Source organism: Arvicola amphibius, chromosome 12, assembly GCF_903992535.2.
Source record: "Arvicola amphibius chromosome 12, mArvAmp1.2, whole genome shotgun sequence".
In the NCBI taxonomy this organism is placed as follows: Eukaryota; Metazoa; Chordata; class Mammalia; order Rodentia; family Cricetidae; genus Arvicola; species Arvicola amphibius.
Window position 1 is genome coordinate 13,667,887 of NC_052058.2, and position 20,948 is coordinate 13,688,834.

Sequence of the window (20,948 nt, forward strand, 5' to 3'; positions counted from 1 at the left end):
AAAAGAATCTTACTTTGTAAAAACAACCAAGTTCTTGGCCATGGGTGGCAGCTGGACACGGGCTGCTGATTTTCTTCTGATCTTGGGTCCCCTGAAAGGATTAATCAGAGCTAATCAAGAACAATGCTCTCTTCATTCTCCCGCCATTCCCCACCTGCAAGTGCTCCACAGGGCCACTCTCAGCACTGAAGCCCATTCCTCCGGAGAGCAGGGCTGACAACTCAGGGCAGCCCCGCACTGCTGGGGCCCGAAGGGACATCTCAGAGCAGAGGGTCGGGGGCTGGCAGAGCAAGATCTGGCTGAGGCAGAGACAGACAGGGGTAGTGCTGCTTCCTCACTGCCCAGGGTTGTGACCACAGAGGTGTGACTGCAAATCCAGGTGAGTACGTGTGTGCGTGGCCAGCAGAGTGTGGCCCCTGTCTGATGATCACACCACCTCACAGGCCATTTTCTAGTTTCCTTTAGCACCCACCAGCTGCCTTTGTTATACAAGAATTCCATCCCGGGCCGGGCGGTGGTGGCGCACGCCTTTAATCCCAGCACTCGGGAGGCAGAGGCAGGCGGATCTCTGAGTTCGAGGCCAGCCTGGTCTACAAGAGCTAGTTCCAGGACAGGCTCTAGAAACTACAGGGAAACCCTGTCTCGAAAAACCAAAAAAAAAAAAAAAAAAAGAATTCCATCCCCCAAAGATCAAAATTCTGTAATCAACTGCCTGTGGGCTTTTACCACAAACTTATTGGAAGTAAAAGAGAGTGTGCTTTCAAAGTAACAAGTAAGATTAAACCCTAAAGCCAATCATTTCACGAGAAAGAGCCAGACCTCTAGATCACAGGATCAAGAGCTTACAGTTAAAGCCTTGTGTCTTCAAAGTGCTTTGCACCTGCAGACTTTTTTAAAAAAAAAATCAATTGTCGGCTCATCCACTTTACTGACCAGCTAAGATCCATGTGGTGTCACTGTAAACAGCAAATACAATAAAAGTTTAAAATCTGTTTTGAAAGGCAAGACAATATAAAAATAAAAAGAAGCAAAATCTTAGAGACAGACCGGCCTTGAGTTAGAACACCAATTCTTTCGGGGCCTGTGATCCAGTCCATTGCTGTGAACTCCAGTTTCCTCACTGATCAGGAGATAACAGGGAAAGTGCCTGGCACCTGCAAAAGTCTCTGTTCAGTGAATCTTGCTCCTGCATAAATGTGAGAAAAGTTGTCATTGCTAAGCAACACTCTGCGTATTTGCAGAGAGCCATGATGAGGGGGTGAGGTCAAAGTCTTACTGAGCATCCAAGGCATGAGCACTGAGATAGATGAAGGGCTCTTACCCTGCCCGGGGAGGCAGAATGCTCAGAAGGCACTGGCTGCACACAAACTGTCTAACTTGCAGACGCACGCTGACAGGCACTGTGCTTCTACCACCCCCTCCTCACCCCTCCTGCCACCTCCTCAGATGCAGAGCCCCCTCTAATGCTCCTGACAACACAGTGAGATGTTACTGCTGCTTCCCATTTTCCAGATGATTAAACTGAGGCTTGATATTGTTGCAACCTAAAGCCACAAAGGTCCAAATAGACTTCGATCTTTATTTAGTTTTGTTGTTGTTTGTTTTGCTTTGAGATAGGGTCTCCCTGTGTTGGTCTCACATTGGCCTGAAACTCAAATATAATACAACCTGGTTTGGAATTCGTGATCCTCCTCTCTCTGTTTCCCTAGCTTCTAAGTAGGCTTTGAATTCAAGCAGTGTGATTTGGCACAGAGGACTAGTTACTGCTTACCACAGGAGGACCCAGAGGAGGACTAACATGGGATGGACTGGGGACACCCAACTTCTTGGAAGGATTGGGTTGGGCTCACTAGGAAAAGCAGGAGTGGGACCAGTGGTTCAAGCCTGCAATCCTGTCTGTTTTAAGAGGGGCTGAGGCAGGATTCCAAGGTTAAAGCCTGCCAGAGCTACAGAGACTTACATATGCATGTGTGTGCATGTGTGTACATATGTGTATGTGTTTCCATGCGTGATGTGATAGAGTAGAAATACAGGAGCAACCTCTCTCTCTCTCTCCCTCTCGTGTGTGTGTGTGTGTGTGTGTGAGAGAGAGAGAGAGAGAGAGAGAGAGAGAGAGAGAGAGAGAGAGGATAGAGCAGAGATACACAGCCTCTCTGTGTAGTGATATCTTGTTTGTGCTGTAACAAATAAAGCTTGCCTAAGGATCAGAGTGCAGAACTAAGCCATTAGTTGGCCACAGAGGTCAGACAATGGTGGCGCACACTTTTAATCCCAGCACTCGAGGCAGAGGCAGAGAGATCTCTGTGAGTTCAAGGCTACCCTGAGCTACACTAGACTGATCTCAAAGAGATCAGTGTGAGTCTCAAAGAGAAACAGAACCAGGCAGTGGTGGCTCACATCTTTAATTCCAGTACTTGGGAGTCACACACCTTGAATCCCAACACTAGGGAGGTGGAGACAGGAAGAGATATAGCTGGGTGGAGAGAGGAACACAAGGCAGGAGGAGACAGAATCCTGCTGAAGGCCTTGCATTCAGTCTGAGGACTTTTAGAGACAGGATAGCCCATTCAGTTTGAGGATTCATGGAGGTAGGATCTTGTCCCCTTTGGTCTGAGGATTCAGTAGAGGTAAATGTCTCTTTAGTGACTCTCTCCTTTACTTCTCTGATCTTTCAGCATTTAACCCATCCGGGTTTTTATTATTATTTTTTTAAAGACTTATTTATTATGTATACAGTGTTCTTCCTGCATGTATACCTGCAGGCCAGAAGATGGCACCAGATCTCATTACAGATGGTTGTGAGCCACCATGTGGTTACTGGGAATTGAACTCAGGACCTCTGGAAGAGCAGCCAGTGAGTGCTCTTAACCTCTGAACCAGCTCTCCAGCCCCCCCCGGGGGGGTTATTATTAAGACCAATTAGAAATCACGCTAATTCACATCTCTCCTTTGTGTGTGTGTGTGTGTGTGTGTATCTCAGAGAGAGAGAGAGAGAGAGAGAGAGAGAGAGAGAGAGAGAGAGAGAGAGAGAGAGAGAGAGAGAGAGAGTGTACTGAGGAGGGGGAACTTCCAGGGTGCTGAGGATGGGTTTCCCGTAAAAAATGAGACAGAGCCCAGAATTTCACCTAGTCTGTTGCCCGAGTAACCGCCTACATTTCTAAAGAACACACCACAGTTTACAAATTACTTGCACAAAAATGTCCCATTTGACTATGACGACAGGCGACCTGTGTTGGGCAACTTACAAATCCTCAGCAGCTGAGTTCACTGCTGGGCCCAATGAGTGTGGTTCCGTTACTGTCCCTCCCAGACTGGAAAACAGAGGCCAAGGTCAGTTGTCATGTGCCAACAATAGGGTTGGACCCAGAACTAATTTGGGAAGGACTCGCTTAACCACAGCCCCCAAACAACCTGATTAAGAAGCAAGCAAGTTATTGTTCAAGCTTTGCAGGTGGGGGGGGGGGGAATGGACTCTGGTAGGTTCACTTTGCTCATGATTAAACCAAGTTTCCTGGCACTGTGTCCCTGCTCGCAGACTCCAGAGGTACAGAGAGCCTGCAGAAGGCGGCAGGCCACTGGCCTTGTGGGCAGACCCATAGCCCAGGTCTATCTGTCTCCACTCTGCAGCTGTGCTACCCACCGGGACACCTTTGGGGAGGAATACTCCAGACTCCCAGACACAGCACCCGCTGCCCTGTACAATCATCAGGGTTGTGCAGAGGCAAGATTAGGGAAGACCCGCCCTGCGCGACATCCTCCGGGTGGTACTGGCTAAAGCTGGTAACACCTCCTCACCCAGGATCTGGGACTAAGGGAGGGAGGCGGAATCCAAGCTCCTGGGGTCCAAACCCAAGGAAGGAAATGGAAAGGTGGGATGGTGTTAGAAGGAAGAAAAAGCAGAGAGGCAGAAAGCTAAAGCCAGCCCGAGAGGGGGAAGGGGGGAGAAGGGCAGTTCATTGGTTTACGCCCTCGCTGCACAACCAGCTACATCCACGAGGCCCCGAGTCCCAGACTCTGCCTGACAAGTGCAGACTGATTGCACAGCTGGTACACCGTGTCCTAGGTAGAGCGTAGGATTTTAATACAGAATAAAAGCCGCCCTCCTTCCTGTCATCCTCCCGCAGAGGTGGGGGGGGGGATGACTGGGCCCTAGCAGACCTCCTGTCCCCGCCCCGAGCCCTCCCCAGAGCCTCCTGCGGGCTGAGGTCGCCGCCCAGCAATGCCTGGGCCCTCCTCCCTTGCTCGCCGCAGGTCTCAGCCCAGCACCCGAGCCTGGTCCCACCCGCCAAACCACATACTTTCACCAGCGTCTCACCCTTTCCTTCACCCTTCCTGTCTTCCTGGCCCTGGCCTCGCCACTCAGATGATTCTTAAGTCCACCGCTTCCTTTCTGTGGCCAGAGAAAGAACGAAAGGCTTGTGTTTGCCAGTGTTTAAATTACCTCCAAAAACACCCAGTGGCAAAGACAATAAAAAGGGACAGTTTCTTCGACGGCTTCTGCAGAGAAGGGGGAGGGGTGGCCCCTCCACCCACCAGCCTCACGCCCACCAGCTGTCTTCTGGGTTGATGGCACCCGGGTCTTAACCCTGTTCCCTTCCCCCTCACCTCTCTGGGCAGGCAGGCTGTCTAGGCCAGCTGGAAGGCTGGTCCATCCTCTCTCTCAGCTAGAAGGCTCAGGGGGCTAGCAGAGGGTCATAGCTCCCATGTGCCTGCCCGGAGATCAGGACGTTTTACTTGGAGGGCTGAGCTATTGTCCCGCCCCCCATTCCTGTCCCCTGCCGACCCTTCCTGAATCAGCTTTGTTCCCTTCAGGCAGCTTCATCGGCTAGCCCATGCCACATGTGTATTCCAGCGGAGTTGGAGCAAGCCCCTAATTTCCATTTCCTCCAGCAAATAAGATTGCATGATTCCAAATTATGAGGTCCCAGGATGACAAGAGCCTCTGTTCCTGAGGCCATTCTCAGCGGTGCTCCTGGAACCTGTCCACAGCTGGTCACCTAGGGAAGTCCCTACTTAACTACCTGGGCCACTGTAAAACTTCACCAGTTCCATTCTGCGCCCTACGCACTACGCGCTATGGGAACTAGGCTGAAAATTTTAAAACATACACAAACGGACAGAGACAGACAGACAGATGGGACCGCGGGGACATTCTTGAGAGAAGAATGCCAAGAATGCCCACTTTATTACACTCAAGGGCAGTTTATATAGGGCTCTGGCTATGCCAAAGTTCTCAGGATCTTTCAGGTGCAGCCCCACCAGCCTGCCATCAGGGTCTCGTGCTCAGAGCAGCTGCAGGCTGCTCCGAACAGAGGAAAACAAGTTGTTTACAAGAAATTCAGGGTCTGGTGGTCCGCAGTCCCCAACGAGCAACCATCCAGAACAAGGAGAGAGCTATGTGTGCCTTCACTCGCACTGCCTGTCCTCGGGGAGACTCAAGCTCCCCCATGCCTCTTCCCTGCTTCCTTCCAATCTTGTGTCTAGAGAATCACCTGAAGCAGAACTATCCACCAGGAAGACATCAGCCTGAGAAAGACGTCTGCATTAAAACATCACATGCTAGAGGAGACATATGTTCAAGCCTCTAAGCTACTGCCTGCTAATGATGTGAGCCTGGGCAAGTCACTTACTAAACTCCAAGTTCCTCGCCTGTAAACTGGATATATTACCTGTGCCAGAGTGCTGCCTGCTGCCCATACTAAGACAGAGTAAACGCAACTCTGTATGTACAGTTCTTCTCTATTGCAGATGGAGTCCAGGGCACCGCACCTGCTGCTGTGTGTCCTGGCAGCTGGCCTGACACACCTCCACACTGCTGCCTGCTGCCTAAAGAACTCTTTCCACAGACTGCCACTTAAGCAAGGTGTGAATCTTGATTTCACAGCAGAAACGAATTTTAGGGCAAGCCAGTATGAAGCAGAGTTGGAATTATTAAGAAGACATGCCTGGTATAAAAGAAAGAGAGGCCAAGCATGGTGGCACATGCCTTTAATCCCAGCACTCTGGAGACAGAGGCAGGCGGCTGTCTGTGAGTTCAAGGTCAGCTGGTCTACAAAGCAAGTTCCCGGACAGCCAGGGCTACACAGAGAAACGCTGTCTCAAAAAACAAAAACAAAAAAGGAGTGAAAAAGGGGTTCAGGTCTGAGAGCACACCCAACTCCAGGTGTGTGGGCCTTACAAGGGGGGGGGGTCTCCCTGAAATGTTTTAGTGGTCGCTTTAGATACAGTTTTGGTGGGTCTGAAGTTATTTCTCAAAGCATCACTAAGAAACCTTTTTTTCTCCTTTCTCCCCTTTTTACAATAAGTGTGGTTCCAAAGGCCCCTTGGATAGGATTGCTATCTGAAAAAGATGATAAAACCATAAGCCACAAGAGTTGCACAAGGGGGTAAGACAATGCCCTTTACTATAAATGGGGTTTCTGGTGAGATTCCTAGAAAACTGCAGGTTTACAGCGGGGAAAGGAGAAAAGCCAAACCCACTAAGGTCTGAAGCATGGGTCACTGCCATTTAATATCTTCATACAAAGTGAGTGGTGGCACACGCCTTTAATCCCAGCACTTGGGAGGCAGAAGCAGGCTGATCTCAGTGAGTTCCAGGGCAGACATATGTATAAAGTGAGCACTGTCTCTGTGTCAGTAACCTCACCATAAATTTCGCTAACTGCCCTGGAACTCTTAACTCTGAGCTGGCAGAAGACTCCCGCATAAAGCACTCCCTCCCCTTCCCATGGCCCCTAGTTTTCCGTCTTTCTATACTGTCTCAGCCACAATCCCACACACAAGGAAAATTGTTTGAGACAGGGTCTAGTGTGTAATTCACTAGGTAGACAAGAATGACCTTGAACTTCTGCTCTTTCTGCACCTACTAAGTGCTAGAATTAGGCCACGTGTTACCCTGCCTGGTTTATACTGCATTTGAGAGTAGCCCAGGGCCTTATCTGAGCTAAGGCAGCACTCTATCAATGGCTGAAGGCTCAGCCCCCAGGAAGAATATTTGTCTTTGGTGGTGGTGGTGATTTGGGAGTTTTATTGTTTTGTTTGGTTGGTTTTTGGTGGTGGTGGTAGGGTTTTTTTGTTGTTGTTGTTATTGTTTGGTTTGTTTTGATACAAGTTCTGCACAGGGACAGAGGCCTCCAGAGTACTTAAATGGATCTGTGCTTCAATAAAACACTAAAATACTGTCCCTCCCACACCCCCACACCTGCGCACGTATGCTGGAATGTTCTATAAGAACCCACCTGCCTCTGCTTCTAGAGTGCTGGGATCAAAGGTATGCACCACCACATCCAGCCCCAAAAAGGTCTTAGTGAAGCGCTTTTTACACAGTCAACTGTCAGTAATGATGGCCTGTAAACCCCTACAATGAACAAGTATGAACCCCCTGCCTCAGAGTCTTTCTGTTCACAGGAAGAGCTGAGTGTGTAAACAACTGGAAATGAAGAAAAACAACTGGCCTGATGATTATAGTTCGATGGGAGAATGGGGGCCCTGCTTTCAATCCTACCACCATCAAAACAAAACAGAATTAAGAAACACCATTACAGGTGACAAAGAATCGGGGCATGATTTGGGAAGGAAGAGAATGAAGGCTGATCTTCCCAGAGAATAGAACAGGCAGAGCAGCTGGACAGCTCCCACCGGGGACAGCCCCCACAACCCTCTCTTCCAAAGGGAGCTAAAGTGAAGCAGGAGGAACAAACAGGGAGAGAGTGAGGTCCAGAAGGCTAGATCCAAGCGCACAATTAGCAAATGAGAAACTGTTGAGCTCCACCCCCATCCTGCTAGAGCCTGCCCTGGCCCCAGAGTGCTTATAAGAACCTATGGTCCAGTATATTCCTACAAAGCATGCATCTGGGTGGAGACTGCTTGTAGAACCACATGTAGCAAATACAGGGTGCACTGAAAAGCCTGTGCTATGAAAATGACCGAAAGCTCATGGAGTGTGACACAAAGATCACCCCTCCTTCCCGTACATTGCTTGGTGCCTCTGAACTTTGTTCTTCTCCACCCGACTCCCACCTGTGGTAATATATTCTTTCCCAAATTCTATTTGTAACTTAGTGTCCACATGACTCTGCTCAATTTCTTGTGCCAGGGCATAAAAACCTAGAGTTTTCCTAGAAAGGAAAAAGCACCTGGAATTCTTTCCGAAGAGCTCACTGAGTCCTGCTAGTCCCTGGCATCACTAGCATGGAGGAGCAGGTCACTGGTCCCCTTTATCTGTGCTTAATGTGACCTCATGAAATAGACACTTAGAATGTTGTCAGTCAGCCACAGGAAGGAAGAGATTACGCAGTGAGTCAAGCCTACAGGTAGCTGGGTGTTTTGTTTGTTTGTTTGTTTGTTTTATTCTTTACTCTTTGAGGGCCTAACACCCAGTTCCCAAATAATCACATAAAGACTTATTATTACTTATAAATAACCATCCTTAGCTTGGCTTGTTTCTAGCCAGCTTTTCTTTTTTCTTTGGCCTTTTTTCTTTTTTCAAAACAGTAACAGTCTGTGTAACAGTCCTGGCTGTCCTGAAACTTACTTTGTAGACCAGGTTGGCCTCAAACTCACAGAGATCTTCCTGCCTCTGCCTCCCAAGTGCTAGAATTAAAATTGTGTACCACCACCACCTGGCTAGCCAGTTTTTCTCAAATTATCCCATCTACCTTTTGTCTCTGAGCTTTTACCTTTTTCTATTTCTATATATCTTTTCTTTCCTTCATATTTTGTGTCTGGCTGTGTGGCTGGCTCCTGGCAAGCTCCTCCCCTCCTTTTCTCACTCCTCTAGCCTAGATTTCTCTATTATTTACTCTCCCTGCTGGAAACCCTGCCTATTTCTCTCTCCTGCCTAGTTTTTGGCCATTCAGCTCTTTATTAGACCAATCAGGTATTTTAGGCAGACAAAGTAATATAGCTTCACCAAGTTAAACAAATGCAACATAAAAGAATGTAAGACATCTTTGCATCATTAAACCAATATTCCGCAACACTCAAGAATACAATACATCTTTAACTAGTATATCACAACACCTGGATGCTCCCTTAGCTTCCCACTCTTTCCTAATACCCCAGTTCATCTGGGTGTGGCAGTTTGAAAAAAAAATGGCCCCCCAAAGGGTGTGGCACTTCTAGGAGGTATGGCCTTGTTGGAGGAAGTGTGTCACTGTAAGGGGTGAGTTTTGAGGTCTCCTTTCTCAGTCAGTTGACTTCCTGCTGCCTTCTGGTAAGATATAACCAGCACCATGTCTACCTGCATACCACGATATTCCCCACCATGATGATGATGATCTGAATCTCTGAAACTGTAAGCGGGCCACCCCAATTAAATGTTTCTTTATAAGAGTTGCCATGGTCATGGTGTCTCTTCACAGCAATAAAAAACCCTAACTGAGACAGAAGTTGGTACCAGGGACTGGAATATTGCTATGCCCTAACCATGCTTTTGTTTGGAGTAATATGGACTTTGGTACTTTGGGTTAAGAAAGCAGTGGAATGCTCTAAGCACTGCCTAATGGGGCATACTAGTAGGAGCATGGAAGAAAATGGTGCTGATAATTATTTGAAATGTCAGAAGCTGGCTCAAGAGGTTTCTTGGAAGAATTTTAGTATGTTGCCTAGAAATCATTCTTATGATATTCTGGTGAAGTATGTGGCTGCTTTTTGCTTTTGTCCAAAGACTCTGCCTGAGGCCAAAGTAAAAAATTTTGGATTAATTCCATTAGCAGAAGAAATCTCAAAACAACCTAGTATAGACTCTGTCATGTGACTATTAGTGGTAATAACTCTAATGAACATTTATAATGAAGAGGAGCAAGCTGAACAGGATAAATTACAAAATGTAAAGTTTGAGGAGAAAAAGAGCACCAGGAAGTAGAATGGAGCTAAATCCTATGTTCAAGGAGATAAATGGATTAAGAAATGGAATAAAGGGAGTGGTGACCTCAGGTCACCCAGCTAAATGGCCTATTTGTGAAAAGGAACTAAAGAAAAGTTTACAGCTAGGTGTGGTGGAACACACCTTTAACCCCAGCCTCAGGAAGGCAGAGGGTGGCCAGCCTGGTCTAAAGAGCAAGTTCAAGGACAGTCAAGCTTAGGTGAGTAAGGAAAACAGAAAGCTGGTGAAGATGTAATTGAACAGGGGGCCATGTTCTAGCCCCAGCAAGCAGCAGAACTTGGCAGCTTTGGCCATGTGGTTCTGGCTTTAGAGTTAAGGACAGAAGAAATGGGTTATGGAATTTACCTTCATGTCTAAAGAAAGCTGCTGAGGCCAGGCATGTGTCAGGAGTGTCCCTTATTGGAGGCCTCATAGAGAGGCCACGTCATGAAGCTGTGAATTTAAACTTCTGGTTGAACCTTAGAGTTCCCAAGACATTAGAGATGCCAGAGTCATGGGATACCTGCCAAGCAGAGCTGCTAACAGGGGGCAGAACCAGCCCAAGAGAAGTAAGTGTGTTGCAGTCAACAAAGCTGAACAGAGTTGAAGACCTGAAGAGTGTCTTAACACCAGATGCAGAGATGCAGAGTATAAAGTTTGGTCAGCTGGTTCTTGGTCTTGCTGTAGTGCAGTATTTCCTTGCTATGTTCCCTTCCCTGTGTTTTGGAATGGTAATGCACATCCTGTAACATTTATGTTGAAAGTGTGTGATCTGCTTTTTTATTTTGATTTTTACAGGTGATAAAACTAAAAGTTAATAGTTTGTCATGTGTCTCAGAAGAGACTTTGGATCTTGAACTTGAAATAAGTTTAAGACTGTTATAATAGACAATGGGGACTTTTGAAGTTGGATTGAATACATTTTTTTGTATTATGATACAGCTTTAAGCCTTGGGGGCTAGGGAGTGGAATGTGGTAGTTTGAAAGAAAATGGCCTCCAAAGGGAGTGGCACTATTAGGAGTGTGGTCTTGTTGGAGGAAGGTTGTCACTGTGGGGTTGGGCTTTGAGGTCTCTTTTCTCAAGCTTCACTCAGTGTGACCTTTAGTCAACTTCCTGCTGCCTTCTGTTCCAGATGTAGGACTCTCAGCTCCAGCACCACATCTGCTTGCGCCACTATACTCCCCGTCATCATGATGATGGACTGAACCTCTGAAACTGGAAGCGAGCCACCCCAGTTAAATGTTTCTTTATAAGAGTTACCATGGTCATGGTGTCTCTTCACAGCAATAAAAAGCCCTAACTAAGGCAGTAGGTATCCTCTCCACCTGGAGAAACTCCCAGGGGGAAAAAGCCTTGTGTAAGGTGGTGCACCTCTTCCGCTGGCCACAGGGATGGGGTACCTGGGGTAGCCCTGACACCTCTATGTAATCAGAATGAAGATGGGCTAGGAACGCTATGCACAGTCATTCTTTCTTCAGAGACAAAGCAGCTAAGTCCCAGTGGCTGCTGGCAACATTTGGGGACCAAATCAGACACAAAGGGACTTAGTTTTTGGGAAAACGGTTAAGCGGCTGGATTGAGCCTTGCCTGAAGTCTCATTTGATGCTAGGCTTTTCTCGCAGCCCAAGAATAAACAAACCCCTGTATATTATCATAAATCAGTCTGAGCTTTGACTTCAATTTCTCAGTGTTGAAGTAATGACCCAGAACCGGGGTCACAGTATAACAACAATGTGAGGTGTTGCACACAATGGCGAAACTAGAAGCTAGAGGGGCTAAACCATCAAGTTTCCCTTGCCCCAAGCCAAAATATTGAGCTTCATGTAGGCAACAGGAAGCCCCGCTCAAAATGGCTGAGGAGAGAAAATGGCATAGCTGAAACTGTGTTAGGATGTTAGCTTTGATGGCCAGCACATGACAGATAGGAAAGGGACTTGGAGCAAAGAACTGGTTGTTGATTTTGGTTTGTTTGAGACAGGGTCTCGCCGTGTAGCCTGGAGCTTGTTATGTAAAGCAGACTGAGCTCTAACTCACAAACATCCACTTGTCTCTGACTCTTTGAGTGCTTGAGTGAAGGCCTGCACCACCATTCCTGGCCAAAAACTTGTTTGGAGTAGTAATGAGCCTAGCATTTTATCAAACCACCCCAGATGTGGATGGCTGGGAGTCAGCCAGCAGGCAGCTCCTTTAGCAACACCTTATCAGTGCCAAGGGCCTTTCCCTCTTCTCCCTTGAGTTTGTAGTGCACAGTAGAGAGGTCAAACCTCACACTGCTGCTCCTCAGAGAATGGGCACTTAGAAGCTGCTGCTGCTGCTGCTGCTGCTGCTGCTGCTGCTGCTGCTGCTGTTGCAGAACTGGGGCTCACAAGACAACTGAAAGCAAGATGAAAGCCTGGCATTCCTGCCTTCATCTGCACCTGTGTCCCTTGAGTCACCTGCTTAGTTCTGCTGCTTGGTGTGCTGACCTGTCATGTCCCCTCGAAGCTGAAGGCACAGAGATAAATCACTATCTGAAACTACAGTCAGTCACCTTGGATGCCAGGAATAGCAAAGCCTCGAAAGAGACCATCCCTCAACGAGGACAACTCTCCCTCTATCTGTTCTGTGAGGCTGCACCTGGGCATCACAACCCTCTCTCTCCCCTGTGCTGCTGCGGAACCATGGGGCCCACTCTTCTCTGCCTGACTCATTCCCTTATTCCAGGACAGCCTCCCACCTGTGTGCCAAACTGTTCCTTTGCATAATTCCAGTTTCTCCCTCTCTGGGCTCCAGCTGTAAACTACTAAAGGATACATTTTAGTTTCATAAGAAACAGGAGCCCTGGCCCCCACAGCTCTCTAGCAGCCCAGTCTCTCCACACGGCCGAATATGGGTAAATCAGTCCTTCTGAGGTTTATTTCCCTTTTGGCTTCTAGAAATAGAAGCTTAAAACACACTCAGGGGTTTCCAACCCAGAGAGGTCCATAGAAGCTTCTGGTTTCACTGGTTACTGGCTTCCTGTCTGAGTCACAGAGAACCAGGCCCAGCAGTGACTCATTACTGTCATGACATCCTTGCCATTGCTACCACCAAGGCTGCTGCTGGGCCGTGCTAGTCTCCAGGTTAGCTGGAGCCACCCATGTGGGCAGCTGGGAACACAGAACACAACAGGTTGACCTTGTGGACAGAAGACCAAGCCAGAAGTCAAGAGTTCCAGAGGAACCCCTTCTGTCTGGCCAGAACACCTTCCCTAGTAGACTTTAGTCTTTGCATAGGACAGTAATAGAGTCAAAAGGGCCACACACACCCTAGAACAGGGATGTGATGAACCCATTTGGGGAAATCTCATCAGCTGAGAGACAGGAGAGAATGAGATGCTAAGGCACAGTCCCAAAGACCGCTAGACCAGAGAAAAGCAGCCACCTTCTGCCCAGGCCCAGGAATGGCTGCAGAGTCAGTGGGAAGTTCTTTCCTCCTTGGCATGAGGCTATCTTAGAGATGTCTTCTAATTCCAAGATCCCTGTGGTGGTCCTGGTGAGCATCAATGCCAAAGCTGCACTGTAGATGCTTTCAGGGGGTGACAGAGGGCTCCTCAGCCACGTCACAGTCATGAGAAAGAACATTGTCATGTTTCCCTGCAGCTGTCTCTCAAAGGCACTGTAGGGAGTGGAGACTTTGAGTAAGCAAGTCCTAAGAAAGTGTGTACTTTGTGTGACTTAAGGTGTATCTTTCCTCCCCAAAGATCTGGATTAAATGTATATTTTGACATGGGCATGGCCTCTTAAGGACTCTAAGGCCAAATGGCAAAGACATTACCCATATGAACCAGGCTCAAGAGAAATAGCAAAACTTTTCTTGGCAGTTAGCATTAGTTAAGGCTCTCTAAAGAAGCAGAACTGATAAAATATAGACAGACAGACAGACAGACAGATAGATAGATAATAAACTTACTAGAGTGGCTTAAAGGCTAGTTCAACAATGACTGTCTACCAAAAGAAAGTTCAAGAATCCAGAAGTTCAGTCTATGAGGCTGAATGTCTCAGCTGGTCTTCAGTACATTCCAGAATCCGAAAGAACTAGGCTCTGATGCCCGGGAAGGAATGGTCTTGCCAGTAAGAGTGTCAGCAAGTAGGCATAGATCAAGTGCTTCTTCAGATGGAAGTTTCTATCCTACCCAGTCCTGCAGCTGTCTAGTCCCAAAGAAACACACAGAGGCTTATATTAATTACAAACTGTTTGTCCTATTAGCTCAGGCTTATTATTAACCAGCACTTATGATTTAAATTAACCCATAATGTTTATCTCTGTTTAGCCACATGGCTTGGTACCTTTTCTAAGCGAGGCATTCTCATCTTGCTTTCTCTGCATCTGGCTGGTGACTGACTCTCTATTTTTTTTCTTCCCAGAATTCTCCTAGTCTGACTGCCCTGCCTATACTTCCTGCCTGACTACTGACCAATCAGTGTTTTATTAAACCAATACAATTGACAAATCTTTGCAGAGCACAAAAGCATTATCCCACAGCATGCTTCCTTCTTCCTTTATACGGCTGCCAGCAAAGTGTGGTCCTGTTTAAAGTGGATCTTCCCACCTCAAAAGATCCAGATTAAAGGTGGTTCTTCCCACTTCAAACGATTTAATTGACAAAAATCCCTCACAAGTGTGTCCAGCCATTTGGGATTTAGTTAATTCCAGATGAAGTCAAGTTGACAACCAAGAGTAGCCATGACAGAGTCTAAGTACTGATAAATGATTGATGGGTGTGTGTAGGCTAGGAACTGCAGCTTCTGCCCCTGGGATGTTTACCACCTGACACTGCTTGCCTACAGAGTCCTCCTAGGGAGACTAGCAATCCCCAGCTGTACCTAATAAACACGCCAAGGTTCCAGGTTGTGGGGGTAACTGATGTGTTAGAGAACCCCACCAGATTTTAGCTTCACTGTACAAATGTGTGTTCCTTCTTCACGCTCTCACTACTCCTAGTCAGCCACAACCCCCAACCCACACCAAGACCCAAGCACTGCAGGACATAGCAACACACAGTCTTTCTCAAGAAAGCTGTAGCAAGCACAGCTCCTGAATCTGCAGATGGGACCCATGAGGAATTCTGACCCAAGTTTTCTGAGTTAAGATATTACATTCTGATGTGGGAGAATCTTCTGTTTGTGCTGATTTCAATAAAGAAACTGCCTTGGCCCATTTGATTGGCCAGCCCTTAGGTGGGCGGAGTAGACAGAACAGGAAGAAGGAAGTGAGGTAGATGGCTCAGTCAGATGCTACACCTCTCCTAAATTAGTCAGACTGCCGTGCCTCTCCTCAGAGAGAGAGATGCGATGGAGCCAGCCACCAGGTCATACATGCTGAATCTTTCCCGGTAAGACACTATTCGTGGTGTTACACAGATTATTAGATATGGGTTAGTCAAGATGTGAGTAAGAGGCTGGAAATAATGAGCCAGGCAGTGTTTAAATGAATGCAGTTTGTGTGTTGTTATTTCAGGGCATAAGCTAGCGGGTGACCAGGAGCCGGGCAGCGGGAATGCGGCCAGCAGCTCCTCACTACAACATTCTATTATAGCATACGTAATTGCTAGACTTTAAAAATCAAAATATTAACCAGGCGGTGGTGGCACATGCCTTTAATCCCAGGACTCAGGAGGGAGAGGCAGGTGGATCTCTGTGAGTTCGAGGCCAACCTAGTCTACTAGAGCTAGTTCCAGTACAGGGTCCAAAGCTACAGAGAAACCCTGTCTCGAAAAACAAAGAAAAAAATTAAAATATTATTCTTATAACTTGAAATTCACCACTGAGTTTTTGTATCCACTATACATTCCTCAAAGGGAAACATTGTACCTATGCACAGCCTTTCAATTCCTCCCTCCCCTGACAAGCACAAATCTACTTTGTGTTTCTGTGGATCTTCTTAAGGTCCACCCATACTGGAGCATAGAACAGCGCTTCATTCCTCTTTATGGATGGATAGTGTTCCAACTGCATCATATTCTATCTGGCATCTGTCAGTGCCCACTTAAGCTGCTTCCTTTAGCTTTTATGAACACTGCTATGAATAGGTTCATGTATTTGTGTTGTTGTCTATTTCCAATGGTCTTGGAATCTCTATGGTTTTTATATACTGGAAATACAGGCAAATCTATAGAACACAATGATATCTGCTATGATGCCGCAGTCATTACAGTATGCTTAGGACAGGCCTGTTCTCATTAAGATTTGGTGGTCAGTCCCTCACCACCGAATCCTGTTCCACCTGTATTGCAGCCCAGCATCCTGAGTTATCTACATTCACTGATGCCCCGAGTGCTCTTTGAGAGAAGGACTGCCACTGATATGGACTGTCCCCAAATTCCTATGCTGGCAGCTGGATCCCCAATGTGGAGGTGTGGCAGAAACTTTAAGGGTCATGGGTTTTGTGGAAGACTGTCATATGATTCTTCCTGATCAATCCATTTCTAGTCACCCTAGAGATGACAATGACAGACCAAAGAAACTATTCCACCAAGTCTATCTTGGTGAACCAATGAGTTTATTGGGATTACTCACATGGATGACTCTCAAGCAGGTATACCACCGAGGAAGAGCCTCCTCCCTGCAGAAAGGAAACCATTCCTATATGTGGGGAGACAGCCTATGCACCTTGTGAACCTCACTCACCTCTGAATCCTTCCTGCCTTCCATATGGGAATATCAGGTCCTGCCTTACAGGGGCCTCATGGGAGTGGTCTGAGTCGTGCTAATTCAAGATGGCGATGACCACATCCAACCTGGGAGAAACCACCACACAAGAGGTGGTCGGGTTATTGAGGGTGTCACCCTCTGAAGAGGTTAACACAGTTTTCTGGGCCCTTAACCAGGTCTGTTAAAAGAAGGCCATTATTTAAGGGGGTGAACTCACAACAACAATAAGAAACAAAACAAAGTCAGCAAACCTAGTTCAGGCCTCCCTCAGACTGTGCTCACAATTCTTCCATTGCAACACCTACTACGGTGTGATGGAGCCAAGCAGATGTGGATGCATGCTCTTGGATTTCAACCTCTAAATCTGAGATTTATAAAATACTCATTTAGAGTATTCTGTCATAGTAACATACAGGGAGTGAAGGGACGAGTCCTTCCTTACATATGTTGTCACATACTGTGTGTGCCTCTCTTCTGCACACTCACTGTGCCACTGTATGACTGCAGCACCTGGATTGACACCTACAGGGCAACAGTCAGTGAGCAAATGAATCCTCCTTTTCTCTGTCCCGAAAAGAAGCAAGTCAGGCTTTAATTAGGCAAAGAGGCTCCTCCCATTGATCTTGTAGTTAAAAAAAAAAAATCCAAGTATATTGAAATGTTCAAGGTGAATCCTGGTGCCCTTTCCTCTGCCACAGGAAGAATGCTGCCTGAATTGGGCGGGAATCAGAACTCAGGATTAGGCCTCTAGGAATTGTGTGAGATGGTCCCAAGTCCTTATCTGAAGCGAAATTGGTGAGTCTGATACAAGCCTGAGAAAGGGAGCCATTCGCACTGTCCAACATGTCTAGCAGGTCTCTGAGACAAGAATATGCGTGTGCACACAGTGTAAGTGAGTGTGCCTGAGTGTGTATCTGAACCCTGGGAGCTGAGAAGAAGTACTTGTGGCACCCCACCCCTGGAGAACAGAGTTAGGGAGAGGCTGCCGAAGAAAGCCAGCCAACTTCCGGGACATCAGCTTTTCAGCCTTGATGCTCCCCCAAAGATCCATGTATTGAACGCTGGGTTCCTAGCTGATAACCCCATTGAGTGATAGTAAAACTTTTAGGAGGTGGGGCCTCATAAGGAAAAGCTTTACTGGGGAACATGATCTTCAAAAGGGGTGCTGGTCCTATCTCTCCCTCCCTCCTTCTATCCCCCTTTCTTCTTGGCTTCCATGATTTAGGAACTTTACTCCAACATATGTTCCTTGCCGTGATATTCAGCCCTCCACAGGCCCAAAGAGACAGGGCCCATCAGTTATGGACAGAATATTCTGAAATCATGAGCTAAGATAGTAACCTTCCTACAAGTAAATACGGCTTTGTCTTGGGTAATTTGTCACAGCAACATGCTCTCTCTAAGACCTCTGAAAGAGTCGGTGTGATAAAGATGCAGAGGGTGCATTGGTGTGGGTTCAGCACAGAGCAAGCTGGTAGGCACTTTGGTCAAACATGCTCCTTTACCAGGCCCAGACCTGGGTCACTTGTTATAGTACGGAGAGAATGGAGTTCAGTTTTGACTAGGACAGAATCACCTAAGAGTCTTCTAGGGTAAAGTAACTATGATTTAAAAGAAAAAAAATCCAAGAGCCTGAACAGTGGTGTGAGTCCTGAGTTCCAGCCATTTCAGAGGCTGAGGCAGGAGCATCCCAGGAGCTCAGAAGTTCAAGAAGTTCAAGGCTAGCTAGGAAAACACAGTGAGATCTTGTCTCTTGAAAGACAAGAGGCTGAAAGGTGTCTCATCCAGGAAAGGGCTGTACTACTCAAGTGTGAGGACCTGAGTTTGATCCCAGGAACCAATGAGAAAAAGTCATAGCACGGTGGTGCCCCAGATTGTGCTAAGGAGGGGGTGGGGCAGAGGCAGTAAGATCTCTGTGGGCTCAAGGCCAGCCTGGTTGACAAGAGCTAGTTCTAGGACAGCTAGGGCTGTTACACAGAGAAACTCTGTCCCAAAACAAAACAAAACAAACAAAACAAAAGATACCAGGAATAAGAGAGCCTCAATTGTAGCCAATATATGATCAAAGCAAATCAATCCCAAATTCCAATATATTTACTACAACTAAATAAGACACTGTGGAGGGGCTGAGAAGTTAAGGCATTTAATGTGTTCGTGTACTCTAGCCATGTTTACATGCTAGCATTCCCTGCTAACAAAGGGATGACTGACCTTTATTTCAGCTCTTCATGGTTCCGCTTCACTTCACCCAGTAGCTGCACCCCTGGAAACTGTGCACTTGGGTTTTATCAACTGGGACCATGTTTGAAAGGCATGAAGAAGGCTTCCTGATCAAAGAAAGTCTGCAGTAAGCAAATATTGGAAAGTAGCACTACACGGGCCACGAGAAACATGAAAAATGTTCCTGAATTGGTATGGAGAGGAAAAAATTCCTGTCAAGCTGTTATTGCATCATGATTAAATTTTTAAATAACATAATGCACATATGATAAAATTTTAGAGTAGAATTTAATAAATGTGGCAATAGTTACACAAGGGAATAGAATACAAGTAATTTATATCTCATAAATCCAAACTTTATTAAGTGATAGAACTGGAGGGATAGCTCAGAGTTAAGAAAGCTTACTGCTCTTGCAGAGGACCAAGGTCCTGTTTGCCGAATCCATATCAGGCAGCTCACAGCCACCTGTAAACTACAGATCCAGAGAATCCAAGCCCTCCTCTGGCTTCCTCAAGCAATTGCACAATCATGGTGCATATAAATTCACACAGGCACACACACACATATATACACATAATTTTATAGAGTGAAGCACAGTCTATAAATTAATCTTTAAAGCTAAAATGTAAATTATAAGTATGTAATAAGTTCTGTTTTAAAAGTCTGACGATTACTGGCTTGAGTGCAAAAATGACAGCAATATGACTCCACCCAGAAGAGAACAGGCAAGACCATTACTGACAGGTGGCTTGCAATCTTCATATCTGCAACAATTAAAAAGGCTCAGAACGTCGATCACATAAATGAGCTGCCTAGTTGATAACCTCTTTATCACTTACCACATCAAATATAAACAAAAGCAAACTAAATAACTTTCAGTAAGATGATTCCTTTAAAAATTAAGAGGCTGGTGTTGTAATGGCAACATCATGGGAGGCAGAGGGCAGGGGGATCTCTATGAGTCAAGACCAAACTGGTCTACAGAGCCAAGACTGCATTAAAAGAACCTGTCTCAAAACAATTGGCTGGACAGTGGTTGGCACACATCTTTCATCCCCAGCACATGGGCGGCAGAGGCAGGAGGATCTCTTTGAGGGTCAGTCTGGTCTACAGAATGAGTTCCAGGACAGCCAGAGTTACACAGAAAAATCCTGTCTTGAAAAAAAATTAAAAGGACTGGAGAGTTGAGTCGAGCATTTGTTGCTCTTTCAAAGGACCCGAGTCCTTTGGGGTTTGATTCCCAACACCCACATGGTGGCCTACAACCATCCATAACTCAGTTCCAAAGGATCCAACACCCTCTTCTGGCCTCCTTGGGAGCCAGGCATACACATGATATACACATACATTCAGACAAAAGACATATGTATGCATAAAAAGTAAATCAATTAATTTTAAAAATAAAATAAAAATTAAGGGCTGGGAGATTGTACCCTCAATAACAGAGCACTTGCTTAGCCTGGATGAGGACTGGGTTAAATCCCCAGTCATGCAAAAATAAAAATTTAAAAGTGGGAGGATTTTATTTCTAGGCTTAAAATATCTTTGTCAGCTGTTAACAAGTAAACAAGATTTATGAGATGATTAAGGGCCTGGGGTCAGCGCCCTCACTCTCCAGGGAAGTCATTAAACTAAAACCCTGTATTATGGGAAAGCCTGGGACCACCCAGAGGCTGAGAAGAGGCCCCACAGGGACCATACCTGTTCTGTGGTTTCACCACAAAGTCAGACAGACATAAACGGAGACCCCGGACTCACATGCAGCCCCAAGTTAAAAATAGAGCAGCTGTAAACAGTTCTACTCACACAGATGGAGGGAGGCAAGAGTCCGCCTCTTGCAAAGCTGCTTTCCCATAGCAGTGAGCAGTGAGCAGAGATCCGCCCCTCAAATGAGCTCAGACACGGGCAAGAGCACGCACTCCTGTGTAATCTGACCGAAGGTCTCCAGCTCACCTGCTCTCTGCCCGCTCTGGGTGGCCTATGACCCCACCACAGGTGTCCTACTAACAACCCTGGCTGTGCGCCTCTGGACGCAAGGACCTGGCTCTGTAGCGGTTATATGGCCTGATCACCATCCTGCCCCTGTTGATCATTATTGAAAATAGCCAAAGCAATTCAGTTTCACTGTCAATAGATGCCTGCTTTTTCCGTTCAGCTTGACCGAAGATTTGTAAACTCAGAAAAGAATAG

The 20,948-nt window shown here is 46.6% G+C and overlaps 1 long non-coding RNA gene across 1 annotated transcript; it reads right to left on the reverse strand.

Moving 5' to 3' along the window:
• Positions 1–1,051: 1,051 nt before the first annotated feature.
• On the reverse strand, positions 1,052–20,675 carry LOC119799544. The gene is made up of 3 exons (XR_005282853.1): positions 20,565–20,675; positions 18,749–18,864; positions 1,052–1,154 (listed from the first exon to the last, which is right to left on the reverse strand). It is a non-coding gene; the product is annotated as an uncharacterized LOC119799544 (long non-coding RNA).
• Between the last annotated feature and the right edge of the window lie 273 nt (positions 20,676–20,948).